Raw genomic sequence first — 10,378 nt, 5'->3', positions numbered from 1 at the left:
CATCCTATAAATGGTGACCGCTCCATATTATGTGCGATTATTTAAATCTGGATCTTAAAAACAATTTCCTCTGTGCAGGTTTTGATTAAGGGTTACAGGTACAGCATCATTTTGTCTTGGCTGCTCATCATACCTGTTGTTGTGCAGTGAGCCCAGTCAGCCAAACCCTCTTTGTGAAACAGAAAACCTCAAGTTTCTTTCAACTCTAAACCGACTGAGTTTTCACCAAACCCACTTTCTGAAACAGACCCCTGGGTGTACATTTTTAAATCTAAATGTGCACTGACCTTTTCTGGCCAACACTGTGGATGTTTACTCAATCTGCAACAGTAAACATGTTGGTGAACGGATTGTTTTGGACTAAATAATCTTTTTTTTCTTGCCAGGACTCTCTGGTCCATCCCGAGGTAGTGCAGGGAAGGTCTCATCAATCTCCTCTCTGCCACTGGCCATCTCATCTCTGCTGATGTTCCCTGAGAAGCAGGTTATTCCTGCTGAAAATGACATACAGACAAATTTCAAATTAGCCTTGTGTCCTCAAAGTAAGACCTATACTCCTAAATTTCATTGTAGAGAATTAGCTACAGTATAAAATGCATTGCCATTAAAGGGTAGGATCACCACAGTGTAAAACATGTCTATATGAATCTGTGTTCAGATAAAGGGAAAAACACAAAGAAAAAAATAAGTCTTTCAAACTGCACAAATAAATGACTGAAGAGTGAAATTCAGCACCAGTTGAAAGTTACAGCCACCATAGATAACTTTTTTTTTTCAATTACTATCCTTTAAATTAAATAGTCTTCTACATAACTTACACCACAATATAATAAATCAGTCAGTTAGCTGGCGCATTTGGACCTCACCATGTGTCTCTTGCACAAGTTGGATTTGATCTCCTGCACTTGCACATGAACAGTAAAAATATACAAAGTATATTTATACTAATTAAAGGAACAAAATAATGGAGCTATACATCACTCCCATTAGTCCATGGGCTAGTACTACCATTACAGGCTTGACCATTTTGGTCAGATACATTTAGTACACAGACATTTCTCATGAGTTTTCCTCTCTCCCACAATTCTTTCTACAGAGCAAACATGCCCAAGATTAAACAGAGACACACTACAACCTTACACCTAGTGTATATATTCAGAGGACTAAATGAATGCAACAACCAAATAAAATGCAAACTGTGCTCTCTGGACTATATGATGTTTTGGAAACGTCTTTTTAGTACTAATATATGGTAAATATGCATTTCATTTTATGTTCACTGCAGTTTATTTAAAGTCACTCAGCAAACTACTGGTTGTGGAAAATCAATCAGTTTAAGACAAGACTAATATATATAGAAAAATTGTCTGTGTATAGGCTCATAAAAAGAATAACTGGAGTAAATTATATTGGAACCAAAGTCTTAATCAATCTTTTTTTCTGGAAAGCCCAGTAATATGAAGGCTATCCAGCTTTATGAGTGAATGTTTACTTTGTATTTCTTGACTGACAGGAGAGCATAATCTCTTCTGTCTTGGACAATAAAGCATTCATGTAACTATTACAGAAAAACACTAACCAACGAGAAAAAAAGGATCTTTTTTCAAGTGTTACATCCTGTGTTTGTTTGTTTGTTGTGTGTGTGTGTGTGTGTTCCATTCCAGATCCAGTTCCATATTCCATAACAGAGTTTCATGTTTGCAGAAAATGTATTTCAGATGCTCCCCAAGCCATTGTGGTACTGAGGAACAACCCCTGAGCTCAGGGAGGACTGGTCGAGTCCGTCAGAGGTCCTCCCTCCCCTGCCGGATGTTGTCTTTTCCCCGGAGCTCAGGACAAGTTGGGAGGAGATAACCCAAGCTTCCGCAGTAGAGACACCTCCCTTCCCGCATCCGAGCGTCGCGTTCATTTCGGGAAAGGCGGGTGTGTCCGACCTGCATTAGCTGGGATTCGGACTCCCCCTGCTGGTCATGCACATGAACAGGGCTAAAGGTACACAGAGCTCCACGAGAGCCTCGACTGATCTCTGGTCGCCGTGTTCTGCGCCTCTGCCACACGCAATTGTCAATATGCAAGAGCAGATGGATGAGGTCATGGAGAGAGGCGGGAGCATCACGGTGGACCAGTTCATGTTTAAGGTCCTCTCTGAGGCCCTGGTGAACAGCAGCCATCAGCGCTGTGGGGTTCCATCCACTCTCAGCCGCCACAGTGTGGAACTCACTCACATAATCAGCCGCCGCTCTTCTCCCCTGTCACATGTTAAGAAGACGGGAAATCGTCTCCCTCCAGTGACTGGATGACCGAAGGTCCACTTAAGGGCAGCAGCGAATTCTGCTGCAGTGGAACAGACGTCAGTTTGGTGCTCCCAGACCATGGTGGCCCATGCCAGAGCCCACCCAGTCAGAAGGGAGATGATGTACGCCACCTTTGCTCGCTCTGTGGGGAACCAAGATGGCTGCTGCTCAAAAGCCAGTGAGCATTGAAGGAGAAACCCCCTACAACCTCCTGCCTCACCGGCATAGCGCTCAGGGGCAGGGGGCAATGGCTCTGAATGTGAGGTGGGCAGGATTTGGGCTGGCTCTGCTGCTGCTTCAGCCCCAGCTGCCTCCTGACTAGGAGGAGCCAAAGGCACTGGTGTTTGTGTAAGGAGGTCTGTCAGGGCCTGTAACTGAGAGAGGATCTGTTGCAGAGCCTGCTCATGTTGACCAACAGTCACCCCCTGATTAGTCAGAGCCACCTTTACCTGTTCCAGAACAAACTGTTGAGCTGGGTCCTTGGCTGGGTCTTTCTGTAAGGTGGGCTCGAACCCAGGTCAGGTAGGTGATGACACCAACAGCCTACTGGGTGAGAAACCACGCTCGGGAGAGAGACACACTCAAGAGAGAAAACTGGAGAGGGCAGGGGATGTGTAAAAACACAGACACACTCACAGCACAGAAGTAAGGTGTAGCACAAGGGGGAAAACTTGAGAGGGGAGGGGACATCTAAAAACATGAACACCCTTGCAGACAAGAAGTGAGGTGTAGCATGAGAGCTCATAGACCTCAAAACCTGAAGCTACCAGCTAGAAGCTTGGCTCAAAACTTTGGCAAAGACCAAGCGCTGAAGGACTGCGTCACTGGGCTTATATAAGGTCTAGTCCAGCTGTTGGGTGTTAAACCTGATTAGTGCTGTGCCTGACTCAAGGCCTCCCTCTGGTGGCCGGAGGGGGCATCGGCCTGACACCAACCCTTACAAACACACACACACACACACAGAGACACGGTCTGCAGGCACCCCCAAGTCAGATTTAAGACATTTCAAAACTTTTAATGCTACTTCCAGTGTCATTTAAAACCAAATTTGCAGTGAGGATATACAAAAATAAAGTTATTTTGAATAACTTTAACATGGTAATTGAGAAACTGATACTTTCAGACTAATGTTGAGGAGCTTTATCATTTTGAAGAGATCAGAACACCAAATAAACCAGGTGGTCAAGAAACTGACAGGGAAAAAAAAAACTAGTTAAAGTAGGCACTTTCTACATAAACGATAGCAGGATATTGTAAGCAATGAAGACAGAAGACAGAAGCTAAAACAAATTATCTATCTTTCTTTCTTCCAGTATTTTCCTAGTGAGAGCAGAGCTGTTACTTCCCTGTAATGTTCAGATGTAGCTAGCTAGATAAAGCTGGAGCTAACAAGCTGATTTCTGAGGGGATTTCAAACCATATTCACAAAATATGTAGAAAGTTACACAATTATAAATAGAGTGAAACATTTTGAGATGGACAGTGTTAAATTGTATCAGTCTGTCTAGAATTTCCTGTAGAGATCCAAGACAGCTTACTAGTCACTTGGACTTGAGTTTGGTAATGTTAGTTATCTAGCTAGATAGCTTCATAATTCCATTTGATGGTGTATATGTTAACCAGATTGAACAAGACCAAAAAATGTTATTTGATTAAAATTAAAAATCTACTCACATTTCTCCTCATCCAGATGGACATAATCAGTGTTAGGTAATTCATAAAATGATCTAGCTAGAGTGCTGAAGGACTAAACTCTAATCTATAAGCATCATGACAGCTGGGAGAAAATGTTGGCAAGGACAGTATATCCACATTTCTAACAAGGTAGAAATATTAAGTCATGGTAAAAAAAAAAAAAGTTTTAAAAATGTCTTAGTTACCTCAGTTGAGAGAGTGATTTCCTCCTCTGATAATATTAAAGCTTGACTAATGATCCCTGTTTCCTAGCTGTCTTCTCCAGGTGCAGTGAGGAAGTGAGAATGTTTTACTCCCTGACATATGATTAATTATTGAAATAAACTTAGACTACAAATCTCTTAATCAGTTATATCAAATTTCTTAACCAATATATCAAATGTCACTTGTTGTCTTCACTAGAGAGTTTTCAGATTTACATTGGGTGACTGGGCAACTAAGAAATAGCCATGTTAGTCATTGGAATTTATTTTACATATTTGAATGACAGTGAAGCATAAAATTTAAGACAATTGAAGACTTATCAGTTCATTAAATTTGTAAAATGTCATTTCAGATAAATTAAGGCTTTTTAAGTACCCACATGCACCCTGTCGTGAATACAGTTACGATCTGGTGTGAGTCTATACTATGAAGCGAACTGGGGCATAGCCCAAGAAGAAATGTTGCTCTATGAAATTTTTACCAAATGTTCATAAAATCAAACCCAGAATTAAGTAAAATCTTACTTTTAGGGGCTTTGCTATATTAGTACAATTCTACTAAACTGCATAAACCTCTACAGTATTCCACAATCATAATATGAGATTAAGTACATATGTGAGTACTTAAGCATTACATATAAACAGCGAGCTAAAAATCCATGATGTCTACAGAAACAAGCACATCTGGTCTGTTTAGCAGCATTCAGATAAATTGCAGTACAGTACTGTGTATTTGTACTAAATACACAAAGCAAAAAAAATGTTTTAAAGTACTTGCCCATTTAAAGTACAGTGTCTGAAGTGCCTAACCATGGTCACAACTAATAATTCTACTAAACCTCTAGCTAGTTAGTTAGCTGATAAGTGGATGAATTAATAAATTATTGGGTGAATTAACACATATGTGAATCCCAGAAATAAACAAACTTGAGCACTGGTTAATCAGCTGAGTATAATCGTTTTAGAACACTTAAAGCAGTGCTTTTTACGATGTTTTAAACTGACATACAAACGCTGTTATTTTTCTCTATGTTGTAAAATTTGCCACAAAAACCGTAAACCATAAAAATAGAGAAAAAATATCGCCGTACTTTGCGACATAATATGTCCAAAATGCCGCTTTTCTTCGCCGTTTTACAAACAAAACGCGTTTCGTTTGAGGTGACCTTTGACCACTTTGGCTTTCCATATTCATAACACTCGTAGATAGTTCACTTAATATTTTAATCCAGTTTTCATATGATGAGGAACATGTTTGGTTCCTTCTTCTAATGGAAGAGCACTGCCAGTGATGCAGTTGTTATTTATTCTTACTGTTGCCTTGTATCTTTATCTCTTCTCCATGGAATTAATTTAATATAAAATGTAAATGATCAACTGTCATGTAACCTGCAATGCTAATACACATTTACTGCTATTCTTTTACTGTTAGGCTGTCTTCTGTACCTCATGTAGTTTTCTGATACAGGTTTACCAAATACAGGTAAACAAATATTTTTTACACACACACGTCCAGCATTCAGCCATTAAGAAGATTCTTTATTTGTCATATGCACAACATGCTATGGACGTCCACACACTTACATGCTTATTGTGAGGCTGATTATCTAAATTACAGTCATCTGTAAGTTAGATCTACAAAGTGGTTTGTTAAGTTCCGACGTGTTTCAACGTGCCGACATAGTGGAGATTTACTCAGCCGTAAAACAAGTCCGTGTAGGAGGGACTGTGAATCCATTGGCTGTATAGACTGTATACAGTGATTGGCTGCAGCAAAATAACGGATAGCTAACTTTGCCTGCTGATTGGCTTAATAAAAATATTGTGTCATTGTCTTCAGTCGAAAATGATTGACATGTGCTCCGCCCTCCTCTTACCCACAGGTGTTCCTGTAGTCTCACCTTTCTCAAGAAAACGAAAGTATTTTCTGAACAGTCGCCGTTGTGGAAGGTTGAGCGTTTAAAAATATTTCACGGTAAGTTCATTCTATTTGTAAAAATGCGATGTCGGTGCAGTTTAAAGCAACATGTTTTGTAAGTACATAGTTCTGTGTTTAGGTTAATTCGTAGGTCAACCCAAAGGTGGATTAAATGTAAAGATTAAAGTCCTGGTGAAGTTACGCAACTAAAATGGCTAACGCCCAATACGATTGCATAGCTATATTTAAAATAATTTAAAGGGGCCAGATATATATTGTCAGTTATTGTAAAACTCGATTACAAGTCTTAGTTAGTCAGTGATATTTCCTAATGGTCCCATCTGAAACTCCTCTGGCCTAAAGTCAAAGTTGCTGCTGTAAAGTCAGTTTTTTACAGTTAGTTTTCTGTTCAGTTTCAGCTATTGTGTAGTGTTGTCCAAATCCTCAGTGGACAAGTCAGATTCCCTGTATAGTTAATTATCTGTATTATTAACTATAGCTTGGGTGGGACGGTCGACACTTGCGTTGCTAAGCTTGTTTGGAGTTTCTGAAGCGCAGCGTTTTGAAACACTGATCCGAAGTGTGGCTCAAAACGGCCATGTCACGTGACCACGGCTAAACGAAGCCTGCATCCAGTGAGCAGTAGGTAGGATAGATATAGTGACATTAATATATAGAAAGTGTATGTAGAGAGAGATCCTCTGGTCTACTGACAGGAGTGATGTGCTGTATATCCACACATTTATATAATGGTAAAAACACCTGCGCATGCCAGCAACATGTGTTCTATGTGAATTACACTTTTCCAAGACTGATGAATTTGGGAAGAGAAGATGCCCCCAAAACAACAGAACAACTAACATTTTATAATATAAATAATAAATATATAAATGTGAGACATTGTTCCTTTATTTTACTTTATTGATCTTCATTATCCATAATCATAATTATCTACATTCACAACACTTCCTTCTGCTGTAGATGAAACATGTTCCACACAGAAAGTTAATTAAATAGACCTGCACTTCATACACTACAGAGTGCATGTGAACCCACACAACCCTACAGAGTACATGTGAATCCACACAACTCTACAGATTACATGTGAACCCACACAACCTTACAGAGTACATGTGAACCCACAGATCCCATGTGGTTATTTATCCCAGTAAACATATTGGCCTTTTGTTAATAAATTCTTTCCAAATGTCATGATTTATTCATGAAACTGAAATATCAAGAATTTGAAATGCCTTACAGAACAAAACAGAAAAGAGAAACATTTATTGAAACACACTGTTGATTACAATCCCAACTTGCTGTCTCTGACAATCTGAAATCTTTTTTCTTTGATTGTTGTATGGTAATTTCTGAAATATTTATAAATCATTTGTATCGATAACCTGGCATAGCCCACCAGAATAATATCTAGGCTAAGTAGTTTGTTGTTTCACAGAATAACAATACCAAGATGTTAGCAAAAGTGGCTAGTAGGTGTCACTGAGGATATGAGTGTCGGGTTGTTTTTAAACAACCACCTGCAGTGCACCATAAATGTAGTGAACAACTGATGTGCACAGATTAAGGGCAAAGGTACCTCCTCCTATAGTGTACTGTACATGTAGTGAAAAACTGACATACACTAATTAAGAGTTGTAGCTCAGTGGTTAAGGTACTTTTAATCGGAAGGTTGCTGGTTCAAGCCCCACCACTACTCAACTGTTACTGTTGAGTATTTGATCAGGACCCTTAACTTTCCATTAAAGTTGTACTCGGTCATAATTATGAGTTCCTTTGGATAAATGTGTCAGCTAAATGTTGTCAGGTTCAGTATCACTGTTTCAGATGAACCCAAAAGTGACAAAATGTTAATGAAACAGAATAAACAAATCTTGTGCTGAAGAAATAAACATTACAGGATTTCACTCACCAATCATTTACTGTTAAAATGGGAACATAGACATAGCTGTAGAGCTAGGTATTATTAATGTCACAACTGAAACTATAAATCATCACTGAAGTGTCTTACTTGTATGTTGTGATTGCAGCGCTGGCCTACTTTGTTCTAGAGAGTTTCCGTGATGAAAGGCCACAGTTTTATATTTCCATCACAGACTAGTGTTGATAGATTATGTCTGTTGTCTCACTAGTGTACCATACATAGTGTTCTTTTTAGACCCATCTGTGTGGGGGAATGTGAGTGAGTGAGTGAGTGAGTGAGTGGACCATTACAGACACCGCCTGGGTTTATATCTGACTCGTTGTCTCTGGTGTGTGTGTGTGTGTGTGTCAGAAATGATGTGGTTGCTCCTCTTCCTGTTGTGCACATTGGACCTTTAGTGTTGATTTACACCTCTCGAATTTTGTGGGCAGTCATATATGATTAGTGTCAGACTGTCATTCTTTGCTTTTTCAGGGGTTATTGTTGGCCCTGCACTGCCACCTATAGTTCTGGAGAAGACTGCATGTATGAATGCACTAGTATAAATACATCTGCGCGCTCCAGATTCACATGCCATATGCAACAGTAGTATAATACATGTTCTGTTGACAGATTAATACGCCATATGCAGTGAAAAGCTTTAAATCAAGTATATTTAAGTTGAGAATTCAATTTAAATATGATGATGAATTTACACGTGAATTTCTTTGTCACTGGGTGTGTTAAGTACTTTTTCTGCTGGATATTTGGGGTTATTTGATGCTTTAGAAGTTGATGGTCAAGTTGCCTGTGCTTTAAAATATAGTGCACATATATGAGCCATTTGGGTATACATTATATTTTTATATATATATACATACATAGAGAGAGAGAGAGAGAGAGAGAGAGAGAGAGTGAGAGTGTGACGCGACGAGGCAAATAGGATGCGGACAAGGGGCACGTTCAAACATGCGTTTAATTAACATAGAGATGACACATATAACACCGCACTACACACCTTTCAAACACCAACAACATGTACTACAACACAAGAGACATATATACACACACACAAGAGGATTACACATAATACAGAACAGGTGGACGACACGAAAGCGTGTGGCAACACGGACGAACACATACACGCATACACACCAAGACGTTTCAGGAGGGGGTGGGGCCATAACGTGACAGAGAGAGAGAGACATATAATGTTATCATACACATATATTGCGCATTGTGTTGCTTACATCTTTATTTTATTTTAGATATCTGTATTTTTATATCTTGTTATTTTTTTTACTTCATGTTTCATGTTTGACATCATGCTTTTTATTTTTTAATATGTTGATGTGAGTTTTATCAGGCATTGATTGTGTTGATTCACTGGGTGTGTGTGTGAACTGTTGACAGGGAGCAGAGAGCAGCATCTCCAGTGTCCAGCTGTGTGTGTGTGAAGAGGAACAACTCCATGATGGAGCCTCATAACTCCAGCAGTGGAGGAGGAACCTCTGACCCACAGTGAGGAGCTTTCCATCAGCACTTAATCTGAGGAAACAGGAAGAGGAATTATTCAGGATAAATGAGATGTAGTGAAGGATGTAATTACTCAACACTTTCCTCATCTTCATCAGGGTAAAGAGAGCAGAGTCTCCAGCACCCAGCTGTGTGTCTATGAAGAGTGAATCATCTCCAGCTTCTAGCTGTGTGTCTGTGAAGAGTGAATCACCTCCAGCACCCAGCTGTGGGTCTGTGAAGAGTGAAGCACCTCCAGCACCCAGCTGTGTGTCTATGAAGAGTGAATCACCTCCAGCACCCAGCTGTGTGTCTATGAAGAGTGACTGGTCCATGGATTGTCCTTTTGTATTCAGCAGTGGACCTGTGACCTCAGTCCTATGGTGAGTGACACATTACACACTGAGATTCTTTCATAAGTGCGGTGGATGTGTTCCTCCCAGTGTATGAGGGAGTGAAGTTCCCCCAATATTACAACACTAATACCCCAGTAAACAATATCACCATTCTACAGGTCAAACTAATAAGCGGGGTTCACCACAGGTGTGTTTTAGTTTTAGGAGAAAAGGAGAAAGAGATTCAGCATCATCTACCCACACACATTCTCCAACTCTCTCTTACTTGTAATGTGAGGCTCACAGTGCCAGCAAGCTGCCACCAGAGGGAGGCCATGAGCTGGGAGTTAATCAGTGCTCATTAGTCTGATCTCCCACAGGTGCCCCACTCCTATATAACTACTTCACTCAGGACTCTCTTTATGAAGCATTGGTGTGTGGGATTTTATAATTGGTAATTTTCAAGTGGCAAGTTCCCAACAAGCGTCTCCTGTCAT

General features: G+C 39.9%; 1 pseudogene across 1 annotated transcript in view; it reads left to right on the top strand.

Annotated features, from left to right (window-relative positions):
- Window positions 1–6,120: 6,120 nt before the first annotated feature.
- The window catches only part of LOC145657488 (protein NLRC3-like), a 24,489-nt pseudogene continuing 20,231 nt past the window's right edge, over window positions 6,121–10,378 (top strand). Inside the window, exons 1-3 of the transcript XR_014123216.1 lie at window positions 6,121–6,167; window positions 9,445–9,552; window positions 9,666–9,929. The product of XR_014123216.1 is annotated as a protein NLRC3-like (transcript). The remainder of the gene's footprint in view (window positions 6,168–9,444; window positions 9,553–9,665; window positions 9,930–10,378) is intronic.

Source organism: Electrophorus electricus, chromosome 1, assembly GCF_041902795.1.
Source record: "Electrophorus electricus isolate QZ-2024a chromosome 1, ASM4190279v1, whole genome shotgun sequence".
In the NCBI taxonomy this organism is placed as follows: Eukaryota; Metazoa; Chordata; class Actinopteri; order Gymnotiformes; family Gymnotidae; genus Electrophorus; species Electrophorus electricus.
This window is presented reverse-complemented; position numbering and strand designations above follow the sequence as displayed.